Source organism: Kogia breviceps, chromosome 15 (genome assembly GCF_026419965.1).
Source record: "Kogia breviceps isolate mKogBre1 chromosome 15, mKogBre1 haplotype 1, whole genome shotgun sequence".
NCBI lineage: Eukaryota > Metazoa > Chordata > Mammalia > Artiodactyla > Physeteridae > Kogia > Kogia breviceps.
This window is the reverse complement of record NC_081324.1, coordinates 28,861,495-28,876,781: the sequence shown is the minus strand read 5'-3', so window position 1 is coordinate 28,876,781 and position 15,287 is coordinate 28,861,495.

Sequence of the window (15,287 nt, the reverse complement as noted above, 5' to 3'; positions counted from 1 at the left end):
GAAGAATCAAATTTTGAACTGGCGAGACTTAGGGAGCCTGAGGTTTTTGCTCAATGTTCTGCGTTTCTTTATTGAGCTGCCTTAAATGTCACAGGCTGTGGATATCATGTTGTCTTCCTGCCTGACTTGTGTCTTCCGCTCATGTTTGTTTGATGTGTTTGGGGGGGAATTGGGGGGGCATGAAGCTGCCTTACCCTGCAAAGTCAGCTCTCCCTCTTGTGATTCCGAATGCCTAGACTATGAGTGTGGGGTGAGAGAAAGTAGGATACCTATGTATTGTAGACTCAGGTCCAAACCATGCTCCCCATTCTGGTTTTATAAGCAAAGACTCTATAATGACTGTGACCTCTTTTCCTTGTGCATGTGTCTCAATTTCTGCTAGCTCCATATGAAAAGAATAATCTTACTAAAAATGCCATCTGAGAGATGTGGGCAGGCTATTGGACTGGTAGAATTGGGTCTGGCAAATACTGAGAGTAAAGCTAAGTCATGTTGAGAGGTAGCTTGAGTCCAAGCACATAGTAAGGAAAAATGGGCAAGTACAAGGAAGACAATATTGCTACTGAACCAAACCTAAGTCCACTCCCCTGTGCACAATAAAGCCAATCTACTGACCCTGGGTTGTAGTGAAGAAAAGTGAAGTTTATTGCAGGGCACTAAGCCAGAAGTACAGGCAGCTGGTGGTCAAAAGACCCAAACTCTCTAATGACCTTCAGGGAAAGGTTTTTAAAGACAGTGTGAGGGAGGACGTTGTGAGGTGCATGATCAGCTCATGGACATTCTTCTGGTTGGTTTGTGGTGAGGTAATTGGGAGTCAACATCACCAACCTTCTGGTTCCAACCAGACTGAGGTCTATGTGCTTGTGGGCAGGATATAGTTAACTTCTTCCACCCGGTGGGATTTTCAGTATCTGCTAAATAGCCCAAAGAGCATGGCTCAAAAAATTATCTTTAGCTCTTGATGAGGAACTAAATGTCCTTGACTCTGTTTAATGACTAAACTATAATTATTTTGTCTTGCTTTACTCTTTTCCTTTCTTTTTGCTTTTTCTCACTTCTCTGATTAAATTTATTCTTTGGAACTCGGGGAAGGTGTAGGAGGCTAAAGTTTTTCTACAGACAAGGACATAGGGGTTGGGGGCCTGTTCCAGGAAGGTCCATAGAGTCCTCCTCAGTAACAATTTGAGCAAAACCAGACTGCAGATTCAAAATCCAAACTGGGTATCCAGGAGTTGGGAGCTGTCTGAGATACATGAACATAAATGAAGGTGAAATAATTGTAGCTAAGGCTAAAGCTTGACAGTAGAAATGTTCAGTCACAGCCTAGATGTGTAGAGAGAAGTGAGGAGGAGAGAGGGAACACACAAGACTGAAGGAAGTGAAGCCCACATGAGCATTCCCCCCACTGGTTCATAGTGTAATCTTGTGGCTTAAGTTTATTTTCATATTTTCAATGATTTGTCTTTCTAAGCATCAATCTTTATTTGTTCTGTTTGTATTTCATTTTATTTGGTGTGTGTTTGTTTTAAGATAGAACAAGAGTTGACCACCAGGTTTTAATTCATTGGTAAAAGTTGTAGTTTGCTCTTTGAACTCTCATAGAGACAGACCAAAAATGTTTTTGTTTTCGTTTTGTTTTTGTAATTTATGTGTTCCCTTGTTTTGTGCTTATGAGCAAGAGTGAAAGTGGGAAAGCAATGTTTTCCTAAAACAACCTAAGGGAAGAAATCGCTGGATGCAAACTGTTGATTGTATGACCCCCTGCTCCCCCCGTGGACTTGTTATCTGATTGACAGTCTGGGCAATATCACAAATTAATGATGTGTCTTCTAGGAGAAATATGATACTCATTCAATGTTGAGTAAATCTATATATTAAAGTGAAACATTGATAAATAATGTAGGCCAATAACCCAGAAAAAGGCATATTTCCATATTCCCTAGAAGGATGACAGCATGCTACTATTTTTAATAGCTTTCACTATTACCATCTCATATGTGTGAATGATGTTTCAGTGGTTAAGGCTCTGATTTATTAATTAGAATGAAGTTTTCAGTGTGCTAATATTACCCTGAGTTGAATGATAAACACATATTTTAAATATGAGGTTTGGCAAATGCACAATATTTTAAGTTGAACTGGAATATGTAAAGGATAAAAAAATCTCTCAAAGGTATAGAGGATTTGGATCACTTCCCTGTGTACTGGCAATTTGAAAACAAAATTAGCATTTGTTTTATCAAGGATGAAACAGAACAGGATATTATGTTAAAAGCAACTTGTTTTTTCCTTGCTTGGAGAACTTTCCCCCTTTAAGTCCTCCTCTACCCAATCAAACCTCAGATATTTTTAAAGATGTGTTTCACACACATATATGTGCATGCACACACAAAAGTCAAATGCATTCCTTGTCCTTGATTCCAAGGGTCTCTACTTGGAAGAATCTGAAGAGTGAGTGTTTATGTGCAGCTCCTCACTGTTGTAATCAGGCACACTCCAGGCTCTGATCTCTGGATGTGCATTATTCTTGGTTTTCCATGGCCTCCAAACTATTGTTCCTCTGTTACTCTTTCTTCAAACTACACATTCACAAAATTTGGGAAGGAACACTGGTGAAGATTTCTATTTTTGTGGGATAGTATTATGAAGAGCTGGGGACAGAATGTTCTTTACAGTAGAGTAACAGAAAACACATAATATTTCCCTTTGGATTTCAAGGCAGGGAAAACAGCCAGAAGAAGGGAAAAGGTAGGTGGTAACCATTCAGGACCAGGTCATCTATGCATACTTACTGCCTCCTTTTGTAAAATGGTAGTTCCCTGGGTGTGGCAGGAAGCTTATTTATGTCTGTGCTACCAACCTCAGAAGTTATAATGATAAAGAAAGATAGACCCTTTGCTTCCTGGGGCGCAAGGAGAGGGGATTAAGCGCGCCACTTAAAGGAGCTCCAGAGAAGGGCACGGGGCTGCTGAAGAGATAAGAGACGTTTTCTTGCCTCCCTGTTTCCTGGTGCGAGAAGAGAGGGGTTTAAGAACGCAGCATAAAGGAGCTCCAGAAACGGGCTTGAGCTGCGGCTGTTGGCGCGGAAACCAGAGACGGGCGTGGGACGCTAGAGTTGCTGCTTCCATCAGCAAGAGGCCTGTGTGTGAGCACAGGTCACTCACCACTCCTCCCCTCCTGGGGGCCTGTGAAGCCCTCCACTTCCGGGGTCCCAGGATCCAGGGACAACTTCCCCGGAAGAACCTTGGACTGGTGTGGCATCACGCCAGCCTCTACTGCTGCAGGCACACTCCGCATCTGTGGCCCTCCCTCCCCCCAACCTGAGCCAGAGCCCCCAAATCAGCTGCTCCTTTAACCCCATCCTGTCTGAACAAAGAGCAGACGCCCTCAGATGATCTATGCGCAGAGGCGGGGGCCAAGTCCAAAGCTGAACCCCAGGAGCTCTGCGAACAAAGAGGAGAGGGGGAGGTCTCTCCCAGCAGCCTCAGAAACAGCAGATTAAAGTTCCACAATCAACTTGAAGTGTCCTGCATCTGTGGAGTACCTGAATAGACAGCAAATCATCCCAAGTTGAGGAGGTGGACTTTGGGAGCAAGATATATTATTATTTTTCATTTTTTCTCTTTTTGTGAGTGTGTATGTGTGTGCTGCTGTGTGAGATTTTGCCTGTATAGATTTGCATTAACCATTTGTCCTAGGGTTCTGGCAAAACCATTTTTTTTTCTTTTTAAAATTTTTCTTCTTAATAATTATTTTTTATTTTAATAACTTTATTTTATCCTACTGTATTTTATCTTCTTTCTTTCTTCCTTTTTTCCTCCCTTTCTTCCATCCTTTCTTCCCTCCTTTCTTCATTCCTTTCTTCCTGTCTTCCTTTCTTCCTCCCTTTCTACCTCCCTTCCTTCCTCCCTTCCGTCCTCCTTTCCTTTCTTCCTCCTTTCTTCCTCTCTTCCTTCCTTCCTTCCTTTTTTCCTTCCTACCTTTCTTGTGCCATTCCTTCATCCTTTCCATTCTTCCTCCTTTCCTTCCTCTCTTCCTTCCTTCCTCCCATTCTTCCTTCCTTCCTTTCTTCATTCCTACCTTCCTTTCTTTCTATCCTTTCTATTTTTTTCTCCATTTTATTCTGAGCCACGTGGATTAAAGGCTTTTGGTGCTCCAGCCAGGCGTCAGTGCTGTAATTCTGAGGTGGGAGAACAAACTTCAGGACACTGGTCCACAAGTGACCTCCCAGCTCCATGTAATATCAAATGATGAAAATCTCCCAGAGATCTCCATCTCAACCCAAAGACCCAGCTTCACTCAACGACAAGCAAGATACAGTGCTGGTCACCCTATGCCCAACAACTAGCAAGGAAGGACTAGAGCCCCATCCATTAGCAGAGAGGCTGCCTAAAATCATAATAAGGCTACCGACACCCCAAAACACACCACCAGACATGGACCTGCCCATCAGAGAGACAAGATCCAGCCTCATCCACCAGAACACAGGCACTACTCCCCCCAACCAGGAAACTTCCTCAACCCACTGAACCAACCTTAGGCACTGGGGACAGTCACCAAAAACAATGGGAACTATGAACCTCCAGCCTGCAAAAAGGAGAACCCAAACAGTAAGAAAAATGAAAAGAAAAAAAAAAAAAACACATAGCAGATGAAGGAGCAAGGTAAAAACTCACCAGACCTAACAAATGAAAAGGAAATAGGCAGTCTACCTGAAAAAGAATTCAGAATAATGATAGTAAAGATGATCCAAAATCCTGGAAATAGAATAGACGAAATGCAAGAAACATTTAAAACGTCCTAGAAGAAATAAAGAGGAAACAAGCAATGATGAACAACACAATAAATGAAATTAAAAATAATCTAGATGGGATCAAGAGCAGAATAACTGAGGCAGAAGAATGGATAAGTGACCTGGAAGATAAAATAGTGGAAATAACTACTGCAGAGCAGAATAAAGAAAAAAGAATGAAAAGAACTGATGACAGTCTCAGAGACTTCTGGGACAACATTGAATGCACCAACATTCGAATTATAGGGGTCCCAGAAGAAGAAGAGTAAAAGAAAGGGACTCAGAAAATATTGGAAGAGATTATAGTTGAAAACTTCACTCATATGGGAAAGTAAAGAGTCAATCAAGTCCAGGAAGCACAGAGTCCATATAGGATAAATCCAAGGAGAAACACACCAAGACACATATAAATCAAACTATCAAAAATTAAGTACAAAGAAAACATATTAAAAGCAGCAAGGGAAAAATAACAAATAACACACAAGGGAATCCCCATAACGTTAAAAGCTGATCTTTCAGCAGAAACTGTGAAAGCCAGAAGAGAGTGGCAGGACATATTTAAAGTGATGAAGGAGAAAAGCCTACAACCAAGATTACTCTACCCAGCAAAGATCTCATTCAGATTTGATAGAGAAATTAAAACCTTTACAGACAAGCAAAAGCTGAGAGATTTCAGCCCCACCAAACCAGCTTTACAACAAATTCTAAAGGAACTTCTCTAGGTAAGAAACACAAGAGAAGGAAAAGATCTACAAGAACAAAGTTGAAACAATTAAGTAAATGGTAATAGGAACATAAATATCAATAATTACCTTAAATGTAAATGGAATAAATGCTCCAACCAAAAGACACAGACTGGCTAGATGGATACAAAAACAAAACCCATATATATGTTGTCTACAAGAGTCCCACTTCAGACCTAGGTACACATACAGACTGAAAATAAGGGGTTAGAAAAAGATATTCCATGCAAATGGAAATCAGAAGAAAGCTGGAGTAGCAATTCTCATATCAGACAAAATAGAATTTAAAATAAAATCTATTACGAGAGACAAAGAAGGACACTACATAATGATCAAGGGAATGATCCATGAAGAACATATAACAATTGTAAATATTTATGTACCCAACATAAGAACACCTCAATACATAAGGCAAATACTAACAGCCATAAAAGGGAAAATGGACAGTAACACAATCATAGTAGGGGATTTTAACACCCCACTTTCACCAATAGACAGATCATCCAAAATGAAACTAAATAAGGAAACACAAGTTTTAAATGATACATTAAACAAGATGGACTTAATTGATATTTATAGGACATTCCATCCAAAAACAACAGAATACACATTTTTCTCAAGTGCTCATGGAACATTCTCTAGGAAAGATCATATCTTGGGTCACAAATCTAGCCTTGATAAATTTAATAAAATTGAAATAGTATCAAGTATCTTTTCCGGCCACAATGCTATGAGACTAGATATCAATTACAGGAAAAGAGCTGTAAAAAATACAAACACATGAAGGCTAAACAATACACTACTTAATAACGAAGTAATCACTGAAGAAATAAAAAATACCTAGAAGCAAATGACAATGGAGACACGATGAACCAAAATCTGTGGGATGCAGCAAAAGCAGTTATAAGAGGGAAGTTTATAGCAATACAATCCTAACTTAAGAAACAAGAAACATCTCAAATAAACAACCTAACTTTGCACCTAAAGCAATTAGAGAGAGAAGAACAAGAAAAAACCCTAAATTTAGCAGAAGGAAAGAAATCATAAAGATCAGGTCAGCAATAAATGAAAACAAAATGAAGGAAACGGTAGGAAAGATCATTAAAACTAAAAGCTCATTCTTTGAGAAGATAAACAAAATTGATAAACCATTAGCCAAATTCATCCAGAAAAAAAGGGAGAAGACTCAAATCAATAGAATTAGAAATGAAAAAGGAGACGTAACAAAGGAAACTGCAGAAATACAAAAGATTATTAGAGATTACTACAAGCAGCTGTATGCCAATAAAATGGACAACCTGGAAGAATTAGACACATTCTTAGAAATGCACAGCCTGCCAAGACTGAAGCAGGAATAAATAGATAATATGAACAGACCAATCACAAACACTGAAATTGAAACTGTGATTAAAAATCATCAAAGAATCAAAAGCCCAGGGCCAGATGGCTTCAAAGGTGTATTCTATCAAACATTTAGAGAAGACTGAACACCAATTATTCTCAAACTCTTCCAAAAGATAGCAGAGGGAGGAACATTCCTAAACTCATTCTATGAGGCCACCATAAACCTGATACTAAAACCAGACAAAGAAGTCACAAAGAAAGGAAATTACAGGCCAATATCACTGATGAACATAGATGCAAAAATACTCAACAAAATACTGGAGAACAGAATCCAACAAAACATTAAAAGGATTATACACCATGATCAAGTGGGCTTTATTACAGGAATGCAAGGATTCTTCAATATATGCAAATCAATCAATGTGATACACCATATCAACAAACTGAAGGAGAAAAACCATATGATCATCTCAATAGATGCAGAGAAAGCTTTTGACAAAATTCAACACCAATTTATGATAAAAACCCTGCAGAAAGTAGGCATAGAGGGAACGTTCCTCAATATAATAAAGGCCATATATGACAAACCAACAGCCAGCATCATTCTCAATGTTAAAAAACTGAAACCATTTCCACTAAGATCAGGAACAAGACAAGGTTGCCCACTCTCACCACTCTTATTCAACATAGTTTTGGAAGCTCTAGCCACAGCAATCAGAGAGGAAAAAGAAATAAAAGAAATCCAAATCTGAAAAGAAGAAATAAAGCTGTCAGTGTTTGCAGATGACATGATACTATACACACAGTATGCTAAGGATGCTATCAGAAAACTACTAGAGCTAATCAATGAATTTGGTAAAATTGCAGGATACAAAATTAACGCACAGAAATCTCTGGCATTCTTATACACTAATGATGAAAAATCTGACAGTGAAATTAAGGAAACACTCCCATTTACCATTGCAACAAAAAGAATAACTAAGAATAAACCTACCTAAGGATAAAATAGACCTGTATGCAGAAAATTATGTCACTGAGGAAAGAAATTAAATATGACACAAATAGATGGAGAGGTATACCATGTTCTTGGATTGGAAGAATCAACATTGTGAAAATGACTCTACTACCCAAAGCAATCTACAGATTCAATGCAATCCCTATCAAATTACCACTGGCATTTTTTACAGAACTAGAACAAAAAATTTCACAATTTGTATGGAAACACAAAAGACCCTGAATAGCCAAAGCAATCTTGAGAATGAAAAATGGAGCTGGAGGAATCAGGCTCCCTGACTTCAGACTATACTACAAAGCTACAGTAATCAAGACAGTATGGCACTGGCACAAAAACAGAAATATAGATCAATGAACAGGATAGAAAGCCCAGAGATAAAACCATGCACATATGGTCACCTTATCTTTGATAAAGGAGGCAAGAATATACAGTGGAGAAAAGACAGCCTCTTCAATAAGTGGTGCTGGGAAAACTGGTCAGCTACCTGGAAAAGTATGAAATTAGAACACTCCCTAACACCACACACAAAAATAAACTCAAAATGGGTTAAAGCCCTACATGTAAGTCCAGACACTATCAAACTCTTAGAGGAAAACTTAGGAAGAACAATCTATGACATAAATCACAGCAAGATCCTTTTTCAGCCACCTCATAGAGAAATGGAAATAAAAACAAAAATAAACAAATGGGACCTAATGAAACTTAAAAGATTTTGCACAGCAAAGGATACCATAAACAAGACCAAAAGAAAACCCTCAGAATGGGAGGAAATATTTGCAAATGAAGCAACTGACAGTGAATTAATCTCCAAAATTTATAAGCTACTCATGCAGTTCAATAACAACAACAAAAAAACCCAATCCCAAAATTGGCAGAAGACCTAAATAGACATTTCTCCAAAGAAGATATACAGATTGCCAACAAACACATGAAAGAATGCTCAATATCATTAATCATTAGAGAAATGCAAATCAAAACTACAATGAGATATCATCTCACACCAGTCAGAATGGCCATCATCAAAAAATATACAAACAATAAATGCTGGAGAACGTGTGGAGGAAAGGGAACCCTCTTGCACTGCTAGTGGGAATGTAAATTGATACAGCCACTATGGAGAACAGTATGGAGGTTCCATAAAAGACTACAAATAGAACTACCATATGACCCAGCAATCCAAGTACTAGGCATATACCCTGGGAAAATCATAATTCAAAAAGATTCATGTACCAAAATATTTATTGCAGCTCTATTTACGATAGCCAGGACATGGAAGCAACCTAAGTGTCCATCAACAGATGAATGGATAAAGAAGATGAGGCACATATATGCAATGGAATATTACTCAGCCATAAAAAGAAATGAAACTGAGTTATTTGTAATGAGGTGGATAGACCTGGAGTCTGTCATACAGAGTGAAGTAAGTCAGAAGGAGAAAAACAAATACCATATGCTAACACATATACATGGAATCTAAGAAAAAAAAAGTCATAAAGAGACTAGGGGTAGCACGGGAATAAAACACAGACCTACTAGAGCATTGACTTGAGGATCTGGGAAGGGGGAAGGGTAAGCTGTAACGAAGTGAGAGAGTGTCATGGTCATATGTACACTACCAAAAGTAGGATGGATAGCTAGTGGGAAGCAGCCACATGGCACAGGGAGATCAGCTAGGTGGTTTGTGACCACCAGAGGGGTGGGATGGGGAGGGTGTGAGGGAGGGAGACATAAGAGGGAAGAGATATGGGAACATATGTATATGTATAACTGATTCATTTTGTTGTAAAGCAGAAACTAACACACCATTGTAAAGCAATTATACTCTCATAAAGATGTTTAAAAAAAAGAAAGATAATGTAATGGAAAGTGCTTTGAAGGCTATATTATCATTTATACTGTTTTATTTATCTTTGAGTTATTTCCAGCATATGCCGAAAGAGCTCCCTCTTTCCTAAGCTGTTTTTCCTCCATTTTCTCTTATGTCCTGCTCTTTTACAACTACTTAAATAAACCTTCCCTGTCTCTCATGATTTGATCATAATTTGATCAGATGAGATTCATCTCATCACCACAGAGCCAATAAATTTCAGGTATTATAAAATACTGTTTTATTTAAATCTTGTTTCAAGCTTGCTAACAATTGTCACATACATTGTTCAATGTGTACTGGTCCCAGTTCTGGAACAAAATTGAGAGCAAGATCAACCTACATTCTATTTTACTTTTTTCCTTAAAACAACTCAATGCCAGGCTTATGAGAGTCTCCCTCCATTGAACCAACCCAAACCTAGATGTGCACAAGGATATAGGATTTGTAATTAGGATAAATGAATTAAAGACGTCCATTAGTACATGAGATGTTGAGGATATACAATTTGTAAATATATAAATTACTACATTAGATGCAATGAGTGTTATGGTCACTCTTTGCAGACCTATTACACATAAAAATAGTTATCAATGAATTACCAAATATGCGGAGTGCTAAAATGCATGGCATACATACTCAGGCTTCTGGATTTGGCAAAGACTGAGCCTGAAGAAGCCTATTCACTGAAGGAGGAAGTTTAAACCTTAATGCCTGGAAGATGTTTCCTTTGAGTTAATACATGAATGGGCAACAGCTTTCAGGACAGATTCTCAAAAGCCATCACTGGGTTGTGTTGGTAGTCTTTTTTTTTTTCTAAATTTTTATTTTATATTGGAGTATAGTTGATTAACAATGTTGTGTTAATTTCAGGTATACATTTTAAGATATCACCCAGGGAATGGTACACAAGTTTGAACACAAATTTCTGGCAGGACTCAGTTTCTGCCCACATTCTTTTCTCCTTTGTAATTTTAGTTCACAGAAAAGGAAGGAGTTGTAACAGCTTTATTCTTGGGCAATCAAGTAAGTCTTTGAGATAATCTGATTCTAGCTTAACTATATTTGCAAAGTACTCTGTGTGATTAAAAAAATAGAAATTACTACTGAATGGTTTGTATCTGGTGAAAAAGATAATTAAAGCACAACACCTATTGTCCAAGGATTTCCAGTGAGTAACAGAGGTCCAAAGGGAAAAACTAAATTAAAAACAGTACACACACACACACTCACACAGAGATGTAGATAGATATGGATATAAAGAGAAAGGATGGAAAGATACAGGGGTAAAAGAGTTAACTCTCTTTTGGACAGAAAACGTGTCACATGGGAGTTGATACATGGGTGGTGCTTTAAGGAATGAAGAGGAATTATCAAGGTAGACATTTAGGCATTTGTTCATTTGACAAAATTGTATTGAGCACATGCTATGTGTCACAAAATTGTCTTTGTATTAAGGATATAACAGTGTGAATAAAACAAGATCATTAACCACATAAAATGTACATTCTGGTGGTAAGGAAATGGACAATAAACATAAATATATTTTATGCTAGGGATAACAGAGGAGCCTCTATAATAAAATGCCTTTAGAGAAGACAGTGGGAGTGAACTAAATGGGAAGTCTGGAAGAAGAGCCTACCAAGCAGAGGGAACAGCAAGTGCAGAGGCCTGAAGTTAAACCTATTACTCATTTTCAAGGAACAGAAAGTGAGCAGGGAATAGTGATTATAAGTGATTTCAGAATGGTAGCCAAGGGAAAGTTCTTGTAGCACCTTTTTGACATTTGAAAAAACATTGGCTGTACAGCAAAATAAATGGGAAGTTATAAGATTTAGGCAGAGGAAAGGCATGCTATAACATACTTAAATTGATGTCTCACTGTAATCCTGAGCTGAGACTGTAGCAGAGGTAAAGGTGGAAATGGGGAGTTCAGTTAGGCAAGGAAATAGGAAAGAGCATGGTGTGTCTAGGAATACACATGTAGGTCCATATTTCTAGAACCTTGGTTTTGGGAAGACTCTAGGAATTGAGAAAAAAAGAAGAGCCACTGAAAGGTTTTATTTCAGTGGGCCTTGTGTGTTTTGACAGAGTTTGGACTTCTCCTTTAGGCAATGGAAAGCACATAGAGATTTTTAAAGTCTGGGCATGACATGGCTCTGTGGGCACTTTAAAATATGACAGTAACATCTTTGTGTCTGATGGAGTCAATAATGGAGACAAGGAATTCATTTAGAAACTGAATGCAGTAGTCTAGAAAAGTGACAAGAAGGGGCTAAATGAGTTAAGGTAGTAGCAATGCAATGTGAAAGAATAATCAGGAACCAATCTGAGGCTTTTTAAAAATTTCAATTGTTTTGATTTAGTTATTGAGTGAATTTAAGAGTTCAAGAGGGGACAGTGGAATTCCATTCAGGAGCCTTGGAGGTTTCTCTTATGACAACTCAGTATCCTGCCCTTGAGTTTCAAGATTTATATGTGTTCAAAAGACTAAAGATCTTTGCATGATTTTAGAGCAAATTCATGTCGTTGGGGTTCATAAACAACTAGCAGTGTAGTACCCACTGTACCTGTTAGAACCAGCTATCTAGAAAAAAATTAGAATGCCTTCTCCTATGTATAAGAAGATTTCTGCCTTTACCGTAACTTTTCAAACCTTGGTACAGTTCCTTTCTGATCATTTCCTGTTACATCTTAAAGGCATCCTGGTGTTGCCCCAACATTTAGTTTCCTGTTCTATGTAGATGTTTCTTTATAATCCCTTGGTTTGATGTATGAAAACACAGTTATTACTGCAGCAGGCTCTACACCTATCCCTTCCATCATAGTTATAGCTTCAGCCTAACGGGAAATTCACTGGAAAAGAATGTTAGAAATCATAATGGCATTTTATTTCATGAAGCTTTATTTAGGGAAATGCTATTTGGGACATAAAACAAGGGGCTACCCATGAAAGAAATAAACAAGTGAGACCCATAATATCATGATTTGGTGTCAAAGAATATTATTTCCTGGGAAAAACCTGATGATGTTTCTATTTTATATTTCATCATATCTTCTTTAATTTTGTTTAAAATTAATTTATGGCCTTCATTACCAAGTTAAAGATTGCCAGGGTGATTAAGCTCTTCTGTTTTATGTGTAAAGAGAAGGAATCCTTATTATATTATAAGAAATGATGCTGATAGGATGACATGCCTGTTTTCTTTGGTGCTCACTTAAAGCCATTTCAATTCAATGCTAATTTACGAAGCATCTCCTATTTATAACACACCAAGTGGTCACGTTGCAGATGCAATAATGAGTGATGGGCCACAGTTACTCTCCTCAAGATTTTACAACTGAGATAAAACTTGAACAAAACTTAAATATAAGAGAAGGAAGATGCATCAAGCATGATTGTATAAAAACTGTTGTGAATAGGAAATATCAAGGAGGAAATTGTTTCCAGTCAAATGAATAGAGAAGTTAATGCAACAAATATTTTGCATAGGACTCTGGTTGGCTCATAGTGGGTTTTGTGAGAATACGGCTAAAGATGAAAATGAAATGACTATGTCACAAAGAAAGAAAACTAGAGGCCAGTATCACTGATGAACATAGATGCAAAAATCCTCAACAAAATACTAGCAAACAGAATACAACAGCACATTAAAAGGATCATATACCATAACCAAGTGGGGTTTATTCCAGGAATGCAAAGATTCTTCAATATATGCAAATCAATCAACATGATACACCATATTAACAAATTGAAGGAGAAAAACCATATGATCATCTCAATAGATGCAGAGAAAGCTCTTGACAAAATTCAACACCCATTTATGACAAAAAACCTGCAGAAAGTAGGCATAGAGAGAACTTTCCTCAACATAATAAAGGCCATATATGACAAACCCACAGCCAACATCATCCTCAATGGTGAAAAATTGAAACCATTTCCACTAAGATCAGGAACAAGACAAGGTTACCCACTCTCACCACTATTATTCAACATAGTTTTGGAAGTTTTAGCCACAGAAATCAGAGAAGACAAGGAAATAAAAGTAATCCAAATCGGAAAAGAAGAAGTAAAGCTGTCACTGTTTGCAGATGGCATGATACTATACATAGAGAATTCTAAAGATGGTACCAGAAAACTACTAGAGCTAATCAATGAATTTGGTAAAGTAGCAGGATACCAAATTAATGTACAGAAATCTCTGGCATTCCTATACACTAATGATGAAAAATCTGAAAGTGAAAGTAAGAAAACACTCCCACTTACCATTGAAACAGAAAAGAATAAAATATCTAGGAATAAACCTACCTAAGGAGACAAAAGTCCTGTATGCAGAAAATTATAAGACACTGAAGAAACAAATTAAAGGTGATACAAATAGATGGAGAGATATACCATGTTCTTGGGTTGGAAGAATCAACATTGTGAAAATGACTCTACTACCCAAAGCAATCTACAGATTCAATGCAATCCGTATGAAACCATCACTGGCAGTTTTCACAGAACTAACAAAAAATTTCACAATTTGTATGGAAACACAAAAGACCCTGAATAGCCAAAGCCATCTTGAGAATGAAAAATGGAGCTGGAGGAATCAGGCTCCCTGACTTCAGACTATACTACAAAGCTACAATAATCAAGACAGTATGGCACTGGCACAAAAACAGAAATATAGATCAATGGAACAGGATAGAAAGCACAGAGATAAACCCATGCACATATGGTCACCTTATCTTTGATAAAGGAGGCAGGAATGTACAGTGGGGAAAGGACAGCCTCTTCAATAAGTGGTGCTGGGAAAACTGGACAGGTACATGTAAAAGTATGAGATTAGAGCACTTCTTAACCCCATACACCAAAATAAGCTCAAAATGGATTGAACACCTAAATGTAAGGCCAGACACTATCAAACTCTTAGAGGAAAACATAGGCAGAATACTCTATGACGTAAATCACAGCAAGATCCTTTTTTACCCACCTCCTAGAGAAATGGAAATAAAAACAAAAATAAACAAATGGGACCTAATGAAACTTAAAAGCTTTTGCACAACAAAGGAAACCACAAACAAGACCAAAAGACAACCTTCAGAATGGGAGAAAATATTTGCAAATGAGGCAACTGACAAAGGAGTAATCTCCAAAATTTACAAACAGCTCATGCAGCTCAATAACAAATAAACAAACAACCCAATCCAAAAATGGGCAGAAGAACTAAATAGACATTTCCCCGAAGAAGATATACAGATTGCCAACAAACACATGAAAGAATGCTCAACATCATTAACCATTAGAGAAATGCAAATCAAAACTACAATGAGATATCATCTCACACCAGCCAGATTGGCCATCATCAAAAACTCTAGAAACAATAAATGCTAGAGAGGGTGTGGCGAAAAGGGAACACTCTTGCACTGTTGGTGGGAATGTAAAATGATATAGCCACTATGGAGAACAGTATGCAGGTTCCTTAAAAAACTACAAATAGAACTACCATATGACCCAGCAATCCCACTACTGGGCATATA